This window comes from Vespa velutina, chromosome 3 (genome assembly GCF_912470025.1).
Source record: "Vespa velutina chromosome 3, iVesVel2.1, whole genome shotgun sequence".
NCBI lineage: Eukaryota > Metazoa > Arthropoda > Insecta > Hymenoptera > Vespidae > Vespa > Vespa velutina.
The window spans coordinates 8,519,030-8,531,197 of record NC_062190.1 but is presented as its reverse complement, the minus strand read 5'-3'; the positions used below and the strand labels follow the sequence as shown (position 1 = coordinate 8,531,197).

Below are 12,168 nucleotides of genomic sequence, written 5' to 3'. Positions count from 1 at the left end.
CTGTTACTACTACTGCAACTATTACTACTATTGTTACCGTTACTACTTACTACTGCTTCTGCGTACGATGGTGGTTCTGCGTGTTATGGGTCGTGTCGTGTTATGGTTGTGTTGTGTTGTGTTGTGTTGTGTTGTGTTGTGTTGTGTTGTGTTGTGTTGTGTTGTGTTGTGTTGTGTAGTGCGTTTTGGGTTCATGATAACAAGCAACGTGTATTTGTATGCTTGGTATGTGTATATGAGATTCGTTTTCGATTCTCGTTTTCCGTTCTCGTCCATTCTCGATTATATCCTCTTCCTCGTCTAATCTCATTCATGATATTGTCATTTCCTCTCTCTCTCTCTCTTTCTCTCTCTCTCTCTCTCTCTCTCTCTCTCTCTCTCTCTCTATCTATCTATCTATCTATTTCAATTCGTAAGGATATCTTGATTCTAATAATTGATATTAAAATCTATGATCATTAATCATTTTTAATGTATTTATTTACATCTATTGCACGATCATAATCATGTATATATTCGTTTGAATTTTTTTCTTCAAGATTTCATTTCTACAGGTTTTATTCTTCTTTTTTTTCTTTTTTTTTTTTTCCTTTCTTTCTTTCTTTCTTTCTTTCTTTCAATCACATTTTCTTCTTACAATCGATAATTTTGTTTGTTAAATCGTGAATTATTGATGGTAAAAGAAAACAAATTTTTTTATTATTGCCTCGTCTTCGAGATTTTTATTAAAATTTTTATCGTCAAACGAAAAAAAAAGAAAAAAAAAAAAGTACTTTTAACTGAACACTGTATTTATTTTTTTAAATATTATATACAATATATATATATATATATATATATATATATATATATATATATATAATATTTTATATCGTATCAGTTATTACATGCAATAATTATTACTGTACACCATTAATTTAATTTCAGATTCGTTCTAATGTTATCAAAATATATTAGAGTGATTGAAAATTTTTGATAAATTTCAACATTATCTTCAATTTAATGACTACAAATATATATAATTATATATTGCAATTCATAAATGAATTCAATCTCGAAATATAAAACACACACACACGAATACACACGTGCAATAACAAAGAGAAAATTTATAGCCACGTAAAGGAAAAGAAAGAGCGAAAAAGTTTAGAAATAAAAAAAATTCTCACGTCATATCGACGGCGCATCGAATGAAACGAAAGATGGCGGAGGGGAAAAAAAAAGAAAATTATACTCCACGGTGCAATTTAGCAGAGCCGCGTAAATCTAATCAAAAAAAAAAAAAAAAAAAAAAAAAGAAAAAGAAAGAAAAAAAAAAAAAAAGAAAAAAAGAAAACTATCAGCGATACACACAATACCAAAGACACCAACATATTGTAGGATGTCTTGTATTCTCTTCGTGAGAATACAAGGATCTCATTCGTTCTTTCTTTCGTTCATTCGTTCATACGTTCATTCGTTCGTTCGTTCGTTCGTTCATTCGTTCGTTCGTTCATTCGTTCGTTCGTTCATTCGTTCGTTCGATCCTTCGTTCGAGAGAGAAAGAGAGATGAGAGAGAAAAAAAAAAGGAATTCATTCTTCTAGGGTAAATTCAATTTTTTCCCTAGGCAACAAAAAAGAAGCGTAGTCGATCGTGAGGTCGACCTCATTCTCTCTCTCTCTCTCTCTCTCTCTCCCCCTTTTTTTCTCTTTCTCTCTCTTGATGTTCGGCTTTCTTTCATCGATCAATAGCTCTCTCTCTCTCTCTCTCTCTCTCTGTCTCTTTCTCTCTCTCTGTCTCTTTCTCTCTCTCTGTCTCTTTCTGTCTCTCTCCCTCTTTCTCTTTCTATCTCTCTCTCTGTCTCTCTCTCTCTCTCTCTCTATGTCTTTCTCTCTCTCTTTCATTCTCGTTTACTCGCTTCCTGTCGTTTCTTTCACGATTCTTTTCCATCAGCAACTTTGACATCCATATTGGTTCATCATAAGAAGAAGGAACGAAGGAACTGGGTCGCGTTCCTTGTTTAGCTCGTTATCATAAAAATCTTTTCTCTCTTTCTCTCTCTCTCTCTCTCTCTCTCTCTTTCTTCCTCTCTCTCTCTTTCTCTCTTCTAACTTATTATATATTATATACTGGATGACCTTATGGATATTGGGAGAGGGAAAGAGAGAGGTCGAATAGCCGTATTAGAATGCTAGAGCAAGCGAGAAAAATCGATAGAGCTGAAGTAACAAATTGACGGACAAGTATTTTTTAATATAAATAATTCAATATATATATATATATATATATATATATATATTTACTTAAATTGGCATAATTTCAATTTAATTGTTACAAAATTGTATGGATTTGCAAAAAGTAGGATTAACGTGTATGACATACGATATATTATCTTAATTACAATTTTTTTTTTTTTGCCCGTCGTAACATAATAATATCAGAAAATATTTTCTAATATAATACGATGATAATGCAATGTGATAGATTTTAATTAAAAAGTCTTTTTTTCGTTTTTTTATTTTTTCTTCTTTTTCTTGTTTTCTTTTTTTTTTTTTTTTTTTTTTTCTCTTTCTTGTCAGTGGACTCGCAGAAGATATATGAAGATCAACCACATGATTATTTTTTTTATTTTTGGTTTTTTCTTTCCTTTTTTTTTTTTTTTTTTTTTTTATTATTATCATCATCGAATCATATGGTTTCGATTGTACGAGACGATGATTCAGCTCATCGTGACGTATTACTCATGCCACTTATCATTCAACTTTTATTTGTATATTTTTTTTTTCTTTTTTTTTCCTTTTATATTATCAACATTCTCGCAGATATTCTCTCAAGGAGATTAAGTACTATATTATATAAAAGTATATACTTAAATTCGCTCGACGACGTTAGGTACTTCTTTCAAGCATGGAAAGCGTCGAGAGTTCCTCTTAGAAAATATTTTTAGGAAGATATCTCCGCTATCATCCACCCTCTCGTGTCAGTCTCTTTGATATCTCGCACGTTCTTCTACTTCGTCTTAAATCTTTCGAGCATCGTGCTATTTACGTTTTGCTCTTTAATAAATGTTAACTGTAATCGTCGGCGATACGAATGAGGGATGCACTTTCGTGTTACGTTTATGATACATTCTTTCGATTTTATATTTCATACCATTTCTTTTTTTTCACATTTTATATATATATATATATATATATATATATATATATACATATATATAAAATGAAAAAAAAAAATAATACAAAAATAATAAAAAAATATAAAATATAAAGGATAAAACATTTTTCATAGCCAAAATTTAACATTTAGAAATATTCTCCTTTTAAGAAATTTATTTATTTATTTATTTATTTATTGATTTATGTTTAATGGGATTTATAATGCAAAGATAATTTAAATTACAAAATGTGTATTTAATATTAAAATTTTAACGTAAATTGCTTTCAAGAAATTCACTTATTTACTTCGTTATAATGGGGTTAAAAATACGTTATTTATTATTACAATGATGTCCACTTAATATCGACGTTACGATAAAAATTGCTTTTATATTATCTATTATTTACTTATTTCGTTTTAATGGGATTAACATTGACATAAATTACGTTGGAAAATGTGCATTTAGTATTTCGTAGTTCGCACAGAAATTCCTTTTAAAATTTATATTTATTCATTCATTCATTTATTTATTTATTTATTTATTTATTTATTTATTTATTTATTTAATTCGCTAATGGAATCGAGAATCCATGATTTACATTGAAAGATGCGAGATTAAAGATGTTTTTGGGGAATTATTTATTTAATAATTTATTTAAATTATGTGATATCAAAGACCCTATTTGATTACATGGATTGATATAGTACAAACAAAAATCGAGAGAGAGAGAGAGAGAGAGAGAGAGAGAGAGAGAGAGAGAGAGAGAAACAGATAATTAGTAAATAAAAAAAAAAGAAAGGAAAATAAGAAAATTCAATATTTTCAAAAAAAAAAAAAAAAAAAAAAAAAAAAAAAAAAAAAGAGAGAACTCTTTGAAGAATAGTAGTTGATATATGTCTGAATAAATATCTGTAAAACTTGAAAATACGATGAAAATGAAAAAGTCATCAATCGAAGAAAAACGTATATTTCGATTTGATTTGAGTTCAAAAACGATGAAAGGCGAGGGTCATAGAGAGGAGGAAAAATAGAAAACAAAAAGAACAAAAAAAAAAAAATAATAATAATAAAAAAGAAAGAAAGAAAGAAAATAAGAAAGCAGGAAAAAGGAACTGGAAACTCTCAGTCGATCCAATATTTTTTTCCCCTCCATATAAAAAGATACAAAGTTCAAAGCATAGAGTTCAAAACGTATAGTGAAATCGAGAGTAAGAGTGAGTGAGAAAAAGAAAGAAAGAGAGAGGGAGGGAGAGAGACGAGACGAGAAAAAATGAAAAAAATGAAAGAAAGAAGAGTAAGGGGATGATTGAGAAGAAGAAAAGGAGAAGGAGGAGAAGGAGGAGGAGGAGGAGGAGGAGAAATGAGGGGGGTGAAGTAGTCTCTCTTATTATAAGAGGCAATCGCCTTTTAAATTTCCCGCTCGCGGCAAAATTCCGTGCGTCGAACGCGTTTATAAAGCTTCCGGTCATTACGTAATATCTCCGATATAGAGAAGTAGGAAGAGTGAGAGAGAGAGAGAGAGGGAGGGAGGGAGGGATGGAGGAAGGGTGGACTTGTGTCCCGGGCGCAAAATCATTTGGCAAATGGCCTCTCTTGGAGAGAGAGTAGTGCTTTCAACGGGATCAGAAGCGCTTCAATAGGTCTTTTGAGACGAACCTGTTCGCGCACAACAAGAGAAAGAGACAGAGATATATAGGCATATCGAGAGAGAGAGAGAGAGAAAGAGAGAGATATGTACAGGTATAACGAGACAGAAAGAGAGAGAGAGAGAGGTATACACATACATATACATAGGCATATCGAGATAGATAGATAGATATAGAGAGATAAAGAGAGAGAGAGAGAGAGAGAGAGAGAACTGACGTTGTCCATTCGCATGTTATCTCTCTTTTTCTCTTTAACTTTCTCTCTCGATATATCTATGTCATACATAGAGCTCATCATTCATTACTACGCAAGCACATTTACACTGTTAGAAGAGACTCGGGAATGATCGAGAGGAAGAAGAGGAGGAAGAATTGGAGTAGATGGTGGAGATGTAGATGGTGGTGGTGGTAGAGGTGGAGGAAGAGGAAAAAAAAAAGATCCTACGGGAAAATTCTCCTGGCCATTAGCCGTGACGAAAGCCCCTGGATTAATGCGGATTGATTGCACGTAGATGAATTAAAAAACATGGTTGAGTGACTGTTGTGAAGGATCAAAGAGAAAATCAGATATATATATATATATATATATATATATATATATATATATATATATATTTAGAGAGAGAGAGAGAAAATATTGACAAATTTGATCGATCGTAATTAATAAATGTTAAATAATAAAGGATTCATTTTAAGGGATGTTAAAGGAATGATCTATGAAATTTCCTTGGGGGGATGGGGGGTATCTTTAAAATCGTACGCCCGTTTTTATTGAAGATTATTATTATTTCTATTTTATTTATTTATTTATTTTCCTTTTTTTCTTCTTTTCTTTTTTTCTCTTTTCTTTTATCATTATCATCATCTAAAAGATATAGAAATAGAAACGTAAATGATACGGTACAGTTAATCGGATTTAATACAAGGCTATCATTCGAGAGAAACTTGATAAACGTGAATTGGCTTCCGACGATATCGAATATTTAAAAATGTCGTATATATTTGGTTAGTATCATAGATACGGCGAAATGAAAAAGTGAAGGATCGGAATCATAACGTCTGTGCTATTTATCAAAAGATTTGAATGATTACGTTTTACATATGTACATACGTACATATGTATGTATATGTACGAACATGTATGTGTATGTACGAATGTTATCCACTCGTTCCAATCATTTTATTGATTAACTCGAGAACGATTTTTCTTCTGTACGATATGATGCTCTTAATTCTCTTATCTCTGTTATCATTGCTCTAGAATTGGATCCCATTTAACGTAACGAAAGTATATCCCTTAATATCGATAATTAAATTTTTTATCAATTTTTTTATATACTATATATGTATATATATATATGTGTGTGTGTGTGTGTGTGTGTGTGTGTGTGTAATAAATAAATAAATATAATCTAATAATGAAATAAAAAAAAAAATTCGTTTTTTTTTTACTCATTGTAAAAATGTGATGTCTAAAAATAAAAAAAAAGAAAAGAAAAGAATAAAAAAAGGCTCGAATTTTTTAATTTGCCGTCGTAGGATACATACGTAGATAGGAACGTATGTGCGCGAAAGAGAGAGAGAGAGAGAGAGAGAAAGGGAGAGAGAGAGAGAGAAAGGGAGAGAGATAGAGGACGATAAAGAGAGACGTACTGATAGTTAGAAAAATTAAATTTTTATCTCAGGCTAATTGTAAGACCAATTAGAAGGATTTAATTAACATTGTTATTATATCCTTTCCACACAAAATATATATTTTAATATATGTTTGTATACTTATTTGTGCTTATGTGTATATATGTGTGTTGTACATAGAACAGTTGATATATATATATATATATAATATATATATATATATTATCTGTCGATACACATGACACAAAATCCCAAGAGGATCGGAGTTCAGCAAAACGGTAACTTTAAAATCGATTACCGGAATACATAATTGGAATATTTAATCAGGATAGAAAACGGAAAGTGGACATCCGATAAGAAGTGGAAGAAGAGATGGAGGAGACTTTTTTTTATGAGATAATAGGATTCATCTCAACTAAAGGACACTGGTACTCGAGCTTACCACAATGACGGAAGAGCCTTCGGAGTAATTGGATGACGTTGTTGGATCCATCCATTTGAAGATGATCAACGAGACCAGATATTTTTTTCTCTCTCTTCTTTCCTTCTCTTTTTTCTTTCTTTTTTCATTTTTTTGTTTTTATTTTTTTCCCTATGAAAAGTCGTAAAGAATAGTATGTATATATATATATATATATGTATATATGTGTGTATGTATGTATGTGTATAATTTTATGTGTCCAATTTTATCAACGTAAATATGTATCTTTGAGACGATTATGAGAACACGAAATTTTGTTCGTTTAATATGATTTATATTTAAAAAATTTTTTTTTCTTTATTATTATTATTATTTTTATTATTATTATTATTATTATGGTGATTTTAGATATATTGAAAATATTTTTAAACGAGCTACTTGTAGTAAATTATCGTGAGATAATTTTTATTGTATTTCTTTTTTTATCAATGTTTTCAAAAACATAATTAATTTAAAGAATATTAAATAAAGAGGAAAAAAGAAAAAAAAAATATATATATATATATATATATGTATATATATTTATATACAAATATTATTTAAATGAATCGAATAATATGCAATTGTTATTTAAACGAATTAAATAATATGCAATTGTTATTTAAACGAATTAAATAATATGCAATTGTTACATAAATGAATTAAACAATGTGTAAATATTATTTAATACATAATAGATTAAAATTCGTAAGATTATCTTAAAATTAATTTATTGACGAAATAATATTTTTTCTTTTGCCTTCTTCTTCTTCTTCTTCTTCTTCTTCTTCTGTTAAAAGTTAAAAGAAAACGAATCTGCTTGTGTCGGGATATATGGACCGGCAAATAATCTCGATTATTCGTGTCAGAAACAAACGACGTCTTACGTATTTTATTTCTACTCTCGGAGTTTCGTATTTCTTTTTCTTTTTCTTTTTCTTTTTCTTTTTCCTTTTTTTTCCTCTCTCTCTCTTTTTCTCTCTGCCTCTCTGTCTCTGTCTCTCTCTCTCTCTCTCTTAACAGTCCTGCGAGACCGTGGTAGAAAAGTTTCGGCTCGAACTGGTAAAAAGTTACTTTTTCAAGCATTTTCTTTAACAAGCATGGCAGCTGGCACTAGATGCCAGTCTCGAAGATTATTACAAATTATTATTATTATTATTATTATTATTGTTATTATTATTATTATCATCATCATTATTATTATTGTTTGTTTGTTTGTTTGTTTGTTTTTTTTTTTTTTTTTTATTATCAAGAATAGATCATATAATATGAGATGAAATGAAAATCGACTTCGAAATTGAAAGTAAGGGAAAAAAAGAGAAAAAGAAGAAATTATTTCTATTTTTTATCTCTTTATAAAATATTTATAAAATATATTTATAAAAAATAAAAACATTTTTTTTCTCTCCATTTATTTTATTTATTTTTTTAATATATATATATATATATATATATATATATATATGTTTTTTTCTTTTACTTTTTTTTGGGGGGGGGGGTTAAGACGTGTACACGTTGTTATTTTTCTTCTTTTTTGTTTCCTTATTTTTTTTTTTTTTTTTTTTTTTTTTTTTTTCTCTTTCCACTCATTCATCTAATTTCTCTCAAAAATCACGATTATAGAGGATGACGGTCGTTCTAAGTAAAACTTAAGTTTTACGACATCGCAGTCGCGTTTCCTTGTAAAAAGATACTGAGGAGATGATACTACTGAAAGAAGAAGAGGAAAAAGAAAATACGGATGTACGTCTCGGATTTATGATTTCCAACGTTCAACCCAACGGATTTATATTTCCTTCATTTTTTTTTTTTCTTTTATATATATTATATATATATATATATATATATATATATATATATATATATTTCTTTTTTCTTCCTTCCTTTTACCCTCCTATCCTCTCTCTCTCTCTCTCTCCCTCTCTATCTTTCTCTGTCTCTATCTATCTATCTATCAATCTCTCTCTTCCCTTTTCTATCTGTTTCTCTTTCTCTAAATTTTTCTCGTCTTATACATTTCTATAATTTTGATAAAATCACGAGGAACTAATCGATCGATATCTAATATCTATAAATAAGTATATTAAAAAAAGATCAATAAAAAAAAAAAAAAAAAAAAAAAAAAAAAAAAAAAAAAAGAGAAAAAAAGAAAAAAAGAAAAAAAGTATTTACTCTTCGGAGATATTATTTTATCATGAAATAAATTTTCTCTCGTCTCTGACGAAAATTAAAGATTATTTTCTTTCGACTTCTTAAACAATTTAGATAATGATTTAACTTACGTTCGAAAAATTAATTCAATATTTGTCAATTATGTTTTTATATCTTTTAATTTTAATTAAATTATTGAAGTTTATTCTATCGCAGTATTTTTTTTTTATTAATTAACGATAAAAATTTTGTAAAATAAATGATTCAACATATACATATATATATATATATATATATATATATATATGCATGTTTATAAAGCAATACCCTTTCCTGTCCCTCCCCACGCCTTTATCACGCCCTTCTATTTACTCATTAATCTTAAAAAAAAAAAATATACATATATATATATATATATTATCGTCACTCGTTCCATTGTATTACTTGTTGCAATGTTTGTTTTTTTTCCTTTTTTTTTTTAATCAAAAGGAAAAGGAGGAGCAAAAAAAAATAGAGAAAAAAAATAGAAAGAAAATAATATCAACGATCATTCGATTTACATTGGATAATAAGTAAGAGTAAAAGAAAGATGTGCGATATTAGAAAAAAAAAAAAAAATAGAAAAAAAAAAAGAAAAAGAGAGACTAAGAAAAAGAAGAAAAAGAAGATAGGAATGTTATTTCGACTAAAGAGCTGTCGTAATATCCTCGTTGTAAGAACATAAGCTTCCGTAGTGGTGGTGGTTGTTGGCGAGGAGGTACGGTTAGTCACCCCAATGCGTTAATTTTATCACACTCGTGTTCTCTTGGACAAGCCGAAAACGAATGCCAGTGGTATGACTGTGTTCGCGGAAACTCGACCCATCTCTCTCTCTCTCTCTCTCCCTCTTTTTATCTATCTATCTATCTCTCTCTCTCTCTCTCTCTCTCAATTCTCTTTTTATTCTTTGGCTTCGTCATCGACTACTCGCGTCTCTACTTCTTCTACGCCATCTTTGTTCCTCATCTTTTTCACGATATATACGTGTCCTAAGTGCGAACGTGTTTGCTGCCGCGTATACGTATGTGTTATTATGTGAGTATGTGAAACACTCAACCATGAGAGATTAGGTCAAACTATAAATACAAGGCGCCAACCTGACCGACCTGAGAAACGAAAGTAACAACCAACCAACGTTGGTTAAAAAGACACTTAATTCATAGTCCTTGCATAACACGTATAATACTTATTAAATTATTTTATTATTATATTATTGTCGAGAATTTGGGATAAGTCGATTTTTTTTTTTGCGATAAATTCATTTCTTTTTCTTATTTGTTTCTTTTTTATTCTCTTTTGTTTCTTATCTTTTTATCTTCTTCTTTTTTTTTTTTTTTTTTTTTTTTTTTTATAATACACATCTCTCACGTCAATATATGTACAAAATTGTATTAATCATATTATAAAATTATATAATAATAATAATAATAATAATAATAATAATAATAATAATAATAATAATAATAATAATAACAATAGAACAGTATAATGTGATATATATGAATATATATGTATATAATATATAAATATATCTAAACGTAAATAATAAAATAATAAAACACGTAATATCTCTATAGTGTTATCGAGTACCGACGAGTAAAATAAAAATTATTATTTCGGTATTAAATATTCAGTCGTACATATATATATACATACATACATACATACATACATACATACATACATACATACATACATACATATATACGTATATACGTACCAGCTAACATTCGCTATAGTACTACCATAATGATAATATTGAGGAAACAATGGACGTGACAAATGTCATAATTTATCATGAAAATAAAAATAGACAAGGAAAAAGGACAAGGAAAAAAAAAGAAATAATAATAATAATAATAATAATAATAATAATAATAATAATATCTTCTCCACTATGGTGAAAGAAAAACCGCCATTTTAACCTGTTGAAATTCACGAATATCCTATTATATTGTGACGAAAAATTTTATGAGTCTCTCTCTCTCTCTCTCTCTCTCTTTCTTTTTTTTTTCTTCTGTCTCTATTTTTTTTCTTTCACACGCACAGACACACACACACTTTCTTTTCTCTATTACTTTGTACTCTTTATTACGGTTTCATTCATATATCCTACCACCTATTCTCTGAAGTCGAATACGTCGCGGGGGAGAGAAAAAATAAAAGGAGAAAAAAAAATAGCCGGTGGCAGGAAGTTCGTTGTCCTCCATTGTAAAGCTTCTCGTGATAATTACCGGTAGCTAATGAAAATAAGAGGCATTAAACGTTTCGTTCTAGCTTACGACCTAACCTGTTATTCCGCTCGTAATTACTAATTTATTAAGTTACTACAGTGAGTTGGGTAAATTATTTCGATATGTTTATTTCTATTATTTAATTATTATTATTATTATTATTATTATTATTATTATTATTATTATTATTATTGTACATTTTTTTTATTATTTTTCTTCTTTGTCTTATTTCATTTTGTTTTTTTAATTTTATTTTTTTTTAATTTTCCTTTTCTTTTTTAATTAAATTTTATACTTAATTTTTATATTAATTATATTCTATATTTTAGATTATGAAATTTCATTATCCCTCTTCTTTTATTTTCATTTTTTTTTTTTCAAATTAAAATTTTTTTCATACATGATACTTTTCAAAAATTCCATAGCTATTGTAATTGCATTATTATTATTATTATTATTATTATTATTATTATTATTATTATTATTGTTGTATTTTTTATTATTTTTACAAAGAACAAAATTTCTCTAAACATTTTTAATCAATCCATATCCTACCTTCTTTTTTCTCTTCTTCTTTTTTTTTTTTTTTCTTTATTCTTCATTAAATTTTATACTTAACTATTATATCGATTATATTCTATTATTTTAAATTATATATTTTCTTTATCTTTTGTTTTTTTTATCAATTAAATTTTTATTCATACATAATACTAACAATAATTGTATATGTGTGTGTATATTTAACAATAATATTTAAATAAATATAAATATCGAAATATTTTTGATTTTTTTTATTGAATATCTATTTTTTTTTCTTTAACTTTATTCAAAGATTTTTACATACGATAGAAAATTATGAATA

At 27.9% G+C, this 12,168-nt stretch overlaps 1 protein-coding gene across 7 annotated transcripts in view; it reads left to right on the top strand.

Moving 5' to 3' along the window:
• Positions 1-12,168, top strand: part of LOC124947503 — a 195,053-nt gene that overhangs the window by 102,123 nt on the left and 80,762 nt on the right. The window lies entirely within an intron of this gene.